Genomic DNA, 11,350 nt, shown 5'->3' with positions numbered 1-11,350 from the left:
AAGGGGAGCGCCTGACAGATGAAAGGGACCAGAGAAAGACAGAGAGAGGAGAGAGAGCACCCAAAGGCTCAGCAGATCAGAGGGGGACACCATCGAAAATAATGACAATGAGGGGGGGGCAGAGATGGAGAAGGGCGAAGGCAGGAGGGAGAGACGCTGATACACGCTCTCACACATATCACCTAAAGGAAACTTTCATCCCACACATAAAGGGCGGGAGCAGGGACGAGTTGTCTTAAGAAAAGTTTGGATTGTGTGCCGTGTGTGTCTCTATGCATATGTGTGTGTCTTTGTTGAAACTTGCTGATTTTGTCGCCGGTTGGTGGCTGAGTGACAGGGCCAGGGAGGCGGAGTGGCAGGAAGGAATCTCAATATGGAATTTTAATAAGGACGGGAAAGGAAAGAGATGCCAGCCAGCATGCTGGTGTGAGAGGTGTGTCTGTCTGACAATGTTTGCTCAGTGCACTCGTGCATGCGTGCTCCCCTCACCTCCTGATTTTGGGAATCTCATTTGGGGAATGTTGACAAGGACAAAAGACGGGCGGAATAGAACACGGGGAGCATCTCTCCGCCAAAAAAATGAGTTTGGGAAAAAAAAAAAGGATTCGTGCACATTGGAAGCTGCTTTTCCAGCTTTATCCAATTAGATTGGAGCTCAGGCAAACTAAGAGCTTTAATGCAATTGAGCTCCCAGCACTTTTCTAAGTCTGACATACACTTGTTCCTCTTGACTGGGTAACAGACAGTCACTTCAGGACCAAAAGTCTTAACTGTTAAGCTTGAAATCTTCTTGGGTTGTGAGAGTGTGTCTGCTGCTCGCATTCATCTGCAGTGCTGGCGATGCAAATACCCACTGAAGTGCAAACTAAGCCATAAAAACCTACTTTTATACTTTTTAAGCTTTCTTCATAATTGAAACGACCTCCTGTGAAGGGTCACATGTGCTCCCCGTGTCTGTAAGGGCTTCCTCCAAGTGCTTTGGTCTCCATATCAGGTATTAGGAATGTGCCTGGTGCTGCCCTTAAAACTGGAGTCAGTCCCTGGACACTGGCCACCAGTGCTCAACTAAATACCTCCCAACAGCTGAAGTGTATTTGAATCTGGAGTGATATGATGGTGCTTATGTCAAAACTTTTCAGAGTAAACAGATTTGACGTTTTGAGGCCATGACGTATAGTCTCCAGGTGTGAGCACAGGTGACCATGTGCTGCCGTTCCTCTCACAGCTCCTGGTCAGTCTACACACCATGCAGGTAGAGCACCTCTTCACATCTGCCAGTGGCCGTCTCCCTCTGCCCGTTTAGCGTCTGTCCTCTGTCGATTTTGCCTCCCAGACTTGCCTCTGTTTTATCAGGGAAGGTCTGAGACGCACGGTGTGCTCTGACAGCTGTTCAAACAGCCACGCTCGCTTTCAAAGGGCAGATGTCTTCACTGGAGCGAGTCATGCTTATTTTCCTCAGGGAGATGCTTTCCGCCGCGGGCCTGAGCTGGAACTAAAATGGCCCTTTACCAGAAACACAAGTTGGGAAAGCGGAGGAGTGGAGTGGCAAAACACAGCAAGGCCAGACGCTGACGGAGTGGTGTGCGTGCATGTGTGTGTGTGTGTGTGTGTGTGTGTGTGTGTGTGTGTGTGTGTGTGTATCATACTGTGGTGGCAAAGCTGAGTGAGAGCTGTGATAACTGGAGCCAGATGTTTGAGAGCCCCTGTGTTGTGATGCTTGTTACACACCAAACTCCCGGTTGTGGCTGTCAGGAAAGTGAAACCCTTCACCTGCAGAGCAGACAAAGAGATTCACGAAGGCCACCAAACGCAGATCAAGTCAGCTGTTGTCCAACTGGCAGCCTAATGTATCAGTGACTTCAGTACAGCTTTCTCACGTCCTCCTTTTTGTCTACTGGGCTGACTTGGAGCCAGTTTTAGAAACGCAGTCTGTGAGCACTGCTTTTACGTAGATTGCAAATACTGCCGCTCGCAAATTTCAGTGTGGCTTGCACATCTCTTGCATACTTGTGCATGGGTCGCAGCAAATATGCAGTCAAAAAAGAAAATTTTCTCATGTTTCATCAAGTTTGTTTCCTAGCATATAACTGGGCCAGTAAGAACAGATTCACACTCACAGAAATGACACTGGCATTTTTCTTATATGTCAATTTGTCATGTTTTTTAATTATTATTATTATTAGAAAGTCAGTCTATTGATTAGTTATTTCCTGTCATATGTTATTGGACAGCCGTCAGTTTTAGGTTTTGGTTTGTGACTTTTAACTTAAGAAATGTCTTCCTATATCAGCACTTGACATAACATTTCAAAATATTTCTTATTTAAAGATTATGCTCACATTAAAGCTTACACAGACAAGGAATGAGTCTGACCACAAGTATTTAACATGGGCAAAACTCCACAACAAAACCTGTGCATCAGGCCTTTGAATCCTGCACATGCCGCTGAAGTCTTCTCCTAACGGGATGAGGAGGCGCTGAGGGACTCGCCAAATCTTCACCTGTGCAGAAAAGAAACCCTGCAGGAAGTTAATAGAGGGGAAACATGTTAGCGTAAAACACGTTGAGGATTCTCCACCAGATGCGCTCAGAGTGTAAGTGTCCTCCACGGTCGGTTATTCATGGGTTGTTAGCGGACGAGTGCGGCGCCTGAACAGAATCAATATTACATAGATTCATCTTAGATTTGGCACGTGGATTATCTCTGTGCTGAAGTTTGATGGCTTTGAGCTTGTTCCGGACACAGCTTACATGCTTTGTGTGTGTGTGTGTGTGTGTGTGTGTGTGTGTGTGTGTTAGAAGGAGGGAGCATGCCTGTGTGCACACGTATAGACGAATGTGACTCAGAGCTTGTGGTCATTCACTCATTAAATCAGTGAAATAATCAAAATCATGCCGTTACACAGTTTTCACACACCAGCAAAACATGTTTGTGCATATTTCTTATGCACGTATTTGTGCACATAAGTTTGTATGTTATATTGACGTTTCTTTTTCTCACCCACAAGCACAAGCACACACACACACACGAGGCAGTATACTCTAGCTGTGTGTGCTGATTTGATAACAGGGAGGCTGCCTGTGCGCTGTGTTTTCTGTGTAGCAGTCGTTGACAGCCGCTCGTATTGAGTGGAGCATCCTGTTGAAAGACACAGTGTTTACATCCCACTGGCAGGCCACAGGAGATCAATAGCAAGCACTCGATTCTCATGCATACACATATAGTATCCGTTGCCCGCTATTATTCCCAGGGTGTATACTCCTTATCAGGCGGACTTGCATGTGCACTCCATGCATCAACAGTCACACTCACCATATGCTTATGCCTAGTTGTTTTCTCTTTGTGTGTGTGTGATTTTGTGTTGGTGTGATCTGTCACGAACAAACTTTAGTAGGGAAACTGCAGTATTGAGGAGGTGTAAACATGAACAACACGACTGAACATGCTCGCTGATGGAAAGACAGGAGGAAATAATGACACAAACAAGCATCTAAAATGAATGTAGACATAGAGAACATATTATTTTCATGTAAAAAAACAACATTTGATCTGAGTTTTTTTCATCTTTTATCAAGTTTAGGATCAACACGCATTAATAAATCTTTTTAGAAACCATTCGATAACTCAAAAAGACGAGCTGTGAGAGTCAAGATACATAACTCATGGTTCCTACTAATCATTTTTACCCGACATCATCGCACACAGCAGCCACTGCCTCGTTCATTCCGCTTTCAAAGCTACGCTGTCTCAAATAAGTGACATCTGCACCCAGCTCTCTCACTGACCACACTGGTAGTCTTGTTCTTGATTTCAAACACTCGGGGAGGAAGCATTACAATATTAATGGTGGTTGTGTTTGATGTGAGAGCACGCCGCGGTTGACTGTTCCCCCTCCTGTTGTGATGGTAGTTTGTTCTCCTAATGTTCTCCCAAGTAAAAGAGGCTTTCATCCTGGCAGGAGGGGAAACTCTTCTTGGCTTTTTAGCTCCTTTCCCTTCATCTTATAAGGGCTGGAGAGATGGAGAGAGGGAACATGGAGTTTTTTCTTCCTTGTGTATTTAGATTTACATGTTGTCTTTGTGGTTTTATACGCGATTGTGTATTTGTGGATGCAGTGTGCGTATATGTGTGTGTGTTGCAGCCTCCATGCAGGCCGATGGATCTTCAAACAGGCTGTGGACCACACGGCTTGTCGGAGACAGACAGGATTTCTATAAGTCTGGCAGAAGGACTTTACAGTAGCGTGGGGAAATCTGTGTGTGTGTGGGGGGGGGGGGGGCTTTTTGTGGTGACCATCAGCACCTGTTAGATGGTCAACAGAATGTTCCGCCGCTACATGAGTCATAACACATCTTGTAGTCGCTGCATCTGCCTCTGTCACCCACTGTGATCGGCCCACACGAACAGCACTGCTTCTGTGTAAAAGGACAGGGAGGCTGAGTGTGCTGACAGAGAGAGAGAGAGAGAGAGAGAGAGAGACAGGCAGAGAGAGAGAGAGAGGGTCATAATGAGTGCGAGGCCCAGAGGTCGTTAAAACAACAGCCTTGTTTTAACTGAGGCCATCGTTCCTTTTTCCCATCTCTCCGTTTTCCCTCTTTCTACTTCTTCTCTCTACGCACCTGATCGACTTGCATCACGGGCTGCCTCTGATCTCACATCAAAGACCTGGTTTGTGTGTGTATGTGTGTGCGGGTATAGGAAAGGCTCAGGGTAAAGGCGGAGTAAAACGCATGTTCTCAAGAGGTGGCACACACACACGCACAAACTCACATCCTCCGTCCTGTCCCCGGAGCCTAACAAATCAGTCAGGCAGATAGAGAGGGCAGAGAGGCCAAACGCTGGGGTTAAACACATGCTGCAGAGGAGCAGCGCAGACAGACAGCAAGACCACACCAATCCTACACGCCTGGATGGCAGCCAGGAACTCACACACACACACACACACACACATACACATATATATAATATGTGCGTGTCACATATGTGTGTTTGCCTCGTGTCACACACAAACCTCATTACAGCATGTCACTTGGTGCTTGTTGCAAGTCTCCCAGCTGTGGAGGAGCTTGACAAAAGCCAATACGTCAAAGGCATGCCAGGCGTGATAGCTTCACTTCCCAAATACACGACGTCCCGACATCATTCAGTGGCTTCATGAGCAAGATTGGCAGCCATTGTCGATGATCAAATGTGCATTTTTTGTAATGTTTGTGGAATTTGAATAAAAAGAAGACATCTTGAGGGAGCTGCAAAGTGTCCGTGTGAAGGCACAGACTTCCTCATTTGCTCATTCTGCTCCCTATATAGCTCAGTACACACTCAGTGCTTTACTCTATAGACTGGATGTTTGTTTGCACTAACTTTTGGGCAGAAAACTCCTGCGTCATGTACATAAAGTCACAGTGCAGAAAACAAGCACAGCAGAAACATCAGACAGGTCAGACCACCGTGTTTAACTTCATGTCTTTAAACGCTACAGTTAGAGCTGAAAATGACAGCAGAAATAAACAATTCAGACATTTAGGGAGAAAGTTACCTCTGCTGTGTTACGTAATCATGTGCATGTGACAGTTCAAACAGCGCAGATTACTTACACATGTATCCTTAAATACCCACTGATCGATTCAGTCACTTCCAGTGCTGCTTAGCTGTTTGCAAACTCTCATCAGTGCCGGTGCACCCCTGCCTTAAAGGTCAAAGTTTGCCGGGATTGACCCCTCACCCCGCTGTGTAGGGGTGTAAACACTCCCCCAATTCTCCTCAGAGAATAGCATCGGGTCGGGGCCATAAATCACAGGCCTGATAATTGATAGGAAAACAGCAGTCCAGCAGTATATAACCTTTTACGTGTCGTCTCAACTCTTTATTATGGTGCTAATGAGTGGCCGTGGATCAGGGTTAGAGCCGCGAGCAAAGGGGGTGTGATGGAGGGGGGGGGGTCACCTCAGTAAAATACAGGCTACTGGCTACTTACTTACACACACTGGTAAGGCGCACACACACATACACACATAAAAACATAAGCACAGAAAGTCAGTGTGCACTTAAAACAGACACACACCCCAGAAGGCAGGCACGCTCTCAACTCCACACAGGAAGACACTCACACTGAAGGATATGCGCGTATGCAAACATTCCCTCACACACAGATGCATATGCAAACACATACACACACACACAGTGGCTGGCAGGCTCAGCAGTGTCCATTACAGGCTGCCATTAGTATGGAGATTGTGCTAATTGTCCCCACAGACCACACAGGCAGCGCTCAGCAGGCCCGCTGTGAGTCTGTGAGGCCGAGTGAGAGCAGGGACTCTGCTTTACACATCCTATTGTCTCGGTCGTGACCCTATTAGTGCAATTACAAATCAATCACTGAATGATTATGGGATTCATGCTGTGGATTGTCTCAATGCAAATGACACCATTATGGCGCGTCAAGTCGCAAGGCTGTCAAGTTTCACATGAGGAAAGTCATACAGTAAAATATTCACCAAGATCAGAGCAAGCTGAGAATGTGTCCAGTGAAGTTTCACCTGTTTCAAGAATTTTAATAGAACTCCAGAGAGTTTTTATTGGAAATAGGTGTCTCATTGCCTTAATGTCACATCTTTTTTAGTCTTTATTTTGGAAAAAAAAAATGGATTTGAGCATTGTTTTAATTGTAGAAGACCAAAGTTCGAGCAAGTTTGATGATATTGATCTTTTATTCAAAACCTGTAGGACACAAAATGCTGCACTGGGTGTCGTGTTGAAGCCTTTGACTTGAACTGATGCTAATGCCGATTCTTAATTATGAATCTAAATATGCACAAGAAAAATAATTAGAAATACGACTGAAATTTATTTATCATAATGTGAGTTTTAAAGGATTCTTTAATGACCTATAAAGTATATTGTACTTATTGTAAAATATTACTCATATTACCGCCTTAAAAAAAGCAATTTTAGTCAAATATATGTGTTTGTATTGTATCACTTTAAGGGTCATGGTGATCCATAGAAGCTCTTCATGTCAATATGACTGTTTTAATATTGAAAATAAATTCCTACAAGCTCTCTTCCCTCTGAGACACATATTTAGTGTATAACCTGTATCACACACACTTAGTAGGTGTCTCTCTACTAAGTAAGCTTTGACTACAATGCTTATAACCAATAATTGCTTTAATTCGTTTTACGTGGAATCACAGTTGGATGTAGCTGCTTGTGTGTGAGTGAACTCCTGGACTCAGTGGTTTTACTCTGGGTGGGCCAGTTCATGGTGCCGGAGACTGGAGAGGGTCCAGTCTCATTAGCAGCGGCTCACAGCTCCTGATCAGTCAAGTAGAGGAGATTGAACTGTGAGCAGCTCCTGTGTGACCCCGCTGAGCGAGAACACAGGGGAGAAGATCTATACCCGCTGGCGCTGCCACAGGCGTCTTTGTTCTCCTGTGTTTGCTGACAGGGGGAGATCGGAGGGGCGTATCGACGAGGGCTCACACTGCGCTGCGCTCACCGGGGCTACACAGGCGGTGTGTAAATGATATATACATGAGCACATACACACATTTCTAGCCTCTTTCTCACACACGAGCTGTTACAGTGTGTGCATATTCACACTCTTAGTGGCACTTCACTGTTTGTCTACACACACCACACACACACACACACACAATAAAACTATCAGCAGCAGTAATTTCCAGTCTGATGTGGAGGGTCGTCCGTCCACTTAAAATGTTGTATTAAAGCTCAGTCTGTCTTTCTCCTAACAAGGCGTCAGGGTCGAGTCGAGTCAGCCTGGTGCTGGGATACCACACACAGCATGCAGGGACGCCGTGCCCTTTATCCTCAAAGGAAAACAAGTGTAACAGCATTATTTACTGCCCACCTTTGTTTGCAGTGTAATGCTCAAACCATGCAAATATTTCAAGTACTTCATCACATGTAGGGGACACATTTTCTCTTGTCCAACACGACAGCCCTGCAGCAAACATTTTTGTTAAATTTATAATGGGAATTTTTTGGTTGATGGCACAAGTTAGTTCCACTCTAATGTCATTTTTGGAGGCTTAGGTTTGGGCTTGGTGTTGTATTTGGTTTTATTTAATGTCCGTGATTTCATGCTACATATTGATGTCATCTCTCAGGGCTGGTCACACTGCACGCTGGATCACATGACAGAGAGTTTACAAATGAGTTCTTGCAGTTAGTTTACTGAAGTTGTCAGAAAATGACAGAAAATTTCGGCAGCCACAAGAATCATACAGTTTAACGTTGCCCTTATGCTGTAAATCGGACAAATGAGAACATCTGTGAGAATAACGAGAATAATTTACATTAACAGAAGTGCTTTCCTCCAATTTTTATTAACCTTTAGCAATCCTCAAAGCTCAGTCCCTTAAATGCCCCTGATTCTTCTTTGTCTTTGTGTGTTGGTTACTGGAGATAAGCAGCTCAATCACCTCTATCTTTCCACCATTTGAAGATAAAACCATCGTCATCTGCTGTACTTGTTTGCTCATCCAGGCAGACACAATAACATCCTTTAGGAAGTGTGACTAACCAAAACACAGGTGTCTCACAGAGTGCCAGGTGTTTGTGGTCCTTTCGTACCAGCAGCAGTCAACACTGTTTCTGACAGTATCAGATGTTATCTGGAGCAGAGGTGGGAGCAGATGGCTTATCTGTGATGATGCCCGCTGATGAGGCTGCAGGGAGGGGCGCTGTGGGGTGGTGTCAGAAAAGTTCTGACTGGAGGCCTACTGACACTGTGATTGAGGGCCAATGCGGGGCTTTTTTTTTTGGGTATCACAACCATTTTGATTTTGTTCAAAGAGTATTAGTGTGCCCCTAATGGCTACAACTTCCGCTGCTCACCTGCGCTGCTCAAAGTGTATGTGGGACAGGTGTGTGAGGGGAAAACAGATGGGTGTGTTCTTTGGTAAAGCAGGACAGTGTGTCAGCTGCCCCAGATTACCAGCTGAAAAATAGAATGGAGTTCAAAACATGTTAACTATACAAAAGCAGCGACTGATGTACAGGCCATTGCTTTTTCTGCCATGTGGTGGTGTGTTTCTTATTCTTATAGCGTACTGGTAAAACACTGAAGAGCACTGCTCAAATGAAATGAAAACTTTAATAGTTTTATTATGTATGATTTAGAGGCAGAAATGGGATATGATAACTATGTTTTCATTAGTGTATAATCACCTTAAACAAAGAATTGTCAACACATTCTCACTCCATCGTTGTCACGTTTCAACATTTGGTCAAGGACCTTCAACGTCCAGATACAACGTGAAAAGTACCCTGAGTGTGTTGCATGCATTGTCTTCTTTCAAAATACACTTTCATTTTCCCAGGAAATTTACAGTTTACATACTGTCTCTTTCAAAATAAAAGCATTACGTCAATAACAATGCAAATTAATGTTTTTTTTTTCCTCCAACAACTAACGCAAGATGTTGGACTTCGGAAAATAAGAACAGGGTTTGGCTTTAGAATCCTACAGGACATGAACACCGCTCCCCCGGGTGAAAGTTGGTGTTTGTTGGATCCATTCACCCTTTTTGGACTTTTACCGTGTAGGATGTTGTCCTGCCACAGTTCCCCCTGACGCCGCCAAGCACCGTTAAACTATAATGGCAACAGTCCGCGTGTTATGCCGATGTTAAAAGACAGCTTTTCTCGTCAGTGTGTGATGCCGCAAGTCACTGCCAAAGCGCCAGATTTCGACAACTTTGGAGTGAGACCGGGTTGGAATCGTTGTGTTTTTGTTACCTTGGAATGAGCCATTTATGTATACATACGGAGTGGGTCCTCTTCCACAGAGTCTGCCATTTTTTTTCTACAGTAGCCCAGAATGGACAAAAAATGGACACTGGCTCTAGATAGGGCCATCTGTGCTTTTGTGTCAGCCACCATAGTTCTCCCACACCCTTGGCACCCAGGAGAAGTTAGTTGAAATCTACGACCTTACCGCAATACCCGTTTTCCACCAAAATTAGCGCATGTGTGCAGATGAGTTTGCCTTTGTGTTTTTGTAATTTTTTTTCTGTTGTGTCACATTCAACATCATGAACAAGCTGGAAACAGGATAGTAAGCTGTAGAACGCAGCATGGAGGCCAGTGAAAATGTTGCAGTGGTTTCTTCTTTTTTATACCTCTTAGTAATTAAGTCTCTCTCAAACTTGATGGCAACTAAATTTTGGATGGTTTGAGCACTGCTTGGATAGAGATAGATAGTATTTTGTGGCAGACCATCTTTGCATCACACCAGCAAATGGGCTAAAATTAGAGCTTTCGCTTGGTTGTTGTATTCCCATCACAGCTGATTAAAGCCAATCGAAGCTGGAGCCAATAAATGTCTGTGACTACTACAGAGTCATTTGTAATTTTTTCCATTAAATACAAAAGCCAGATGTTAGTGGGTATTTTGTCCAGTGGGAAAGGGGCTCTAGATGCCGTTAAGTCTTACACACTTTAAACCTTTAAATAATCTCAAACAGTAAAACGCTAATTTTGTTGTCAATTCATCAGAATCAAAACAGCACAAACAATAGTTTCCCAATTTGGTATTTGCTGTTTTTAGTCAGGGTTGCTCCCTCACTGTGCTGTCTGCTCTTCTTCTGCTGGTTTCTCATCTCTGCTCTCTGTCTTTCCTTCATTCTCTTCTCTTTCACTTTCTTTGTTTTTGTAATGTGTATTTTTGTTGTTGCTGTGTTAGTGCAGTTAGTTTTCCATGAAATAAAGAAGAACAGTAGAACAGTCAGTAGAACTTAGAACATGGTGAACCCAGTAAAGAGTGTACTGCCTGACAAAACAAATCAAAAGAAAAGTTCAGCAACTAAATTGCTTGCTCTTGACCAGTTATCTAAGAGCTCTTTGTTAAAGACTGAGTCAGTCTGAGAGAAGCAACGGGGACTGAATTTTTGCTTTAAGATTTTCCTGTAGAGCAAACCTGCTTTACTGAAGGTGGTTCTGGTGCTGTAGTAAAATTCGTCATTCCTCTCTGTTTCTTTTAAGTCTTCTTTTCTTTCTACTCCTTTATTTTCACAGCGCACTCAGCTGGAGTCATAATGAATGAACTCATGTTCAAATCTTTTTTGTTACATGCTGTAACTATATGAATAACCGTGCATTAAACCACTCGCCACATCTGGGAACCTCATCTGAATTTTCAGTATGTGGCTCATGCACCTGATAGCAGCAGTAAGAACGCAGTAAATCCACTATTTTTCCTTGGTAAAAAAAAAAAAAAAAGCATTGACTGTAAGTGCATGTGTTCAAAGCACTAACTTTTCTCCTGTTTAAGCTCGTTGTTTTAAAATTGCCAAAACTGTGGCATGCTGTTTGTTTAGGGAGTTT

At 43.9% G+C, this 11,350-nt stretch overlaps 1 protein-coding gene across 3 annotated transcripts in view; it reads left to right on the top strand.

Annotated features, from left to right (window-relative positions):
• Window positions 1-11,350, top strand: part of rnf220b (ring finger protein 220b) — a 39,446-nt gene that overhangs the window by 6,982 nt on the left and 21,114 nt on the right. The gene's annotated exons all lie outside the window — the stretch shown is intronic.

This window comes from Epinephelus fuscoguttatus, linkage group LG10, assembly GCF_011397635.1.
Source record: "Epinephelus fuscoguttatus linkage group LG10, E.fuscoguttatus.final_Chr_v1".
Lineage (NCBI taxonomy): Eukaryota > Metazoa > Chordata > Actinopteri > Perciformes > Serranidae > Epinephelus > Epinephelus fuscoguttatus.
This window is presented reverse-complemented; position numbering and strand designations above follow the sequence as displayed.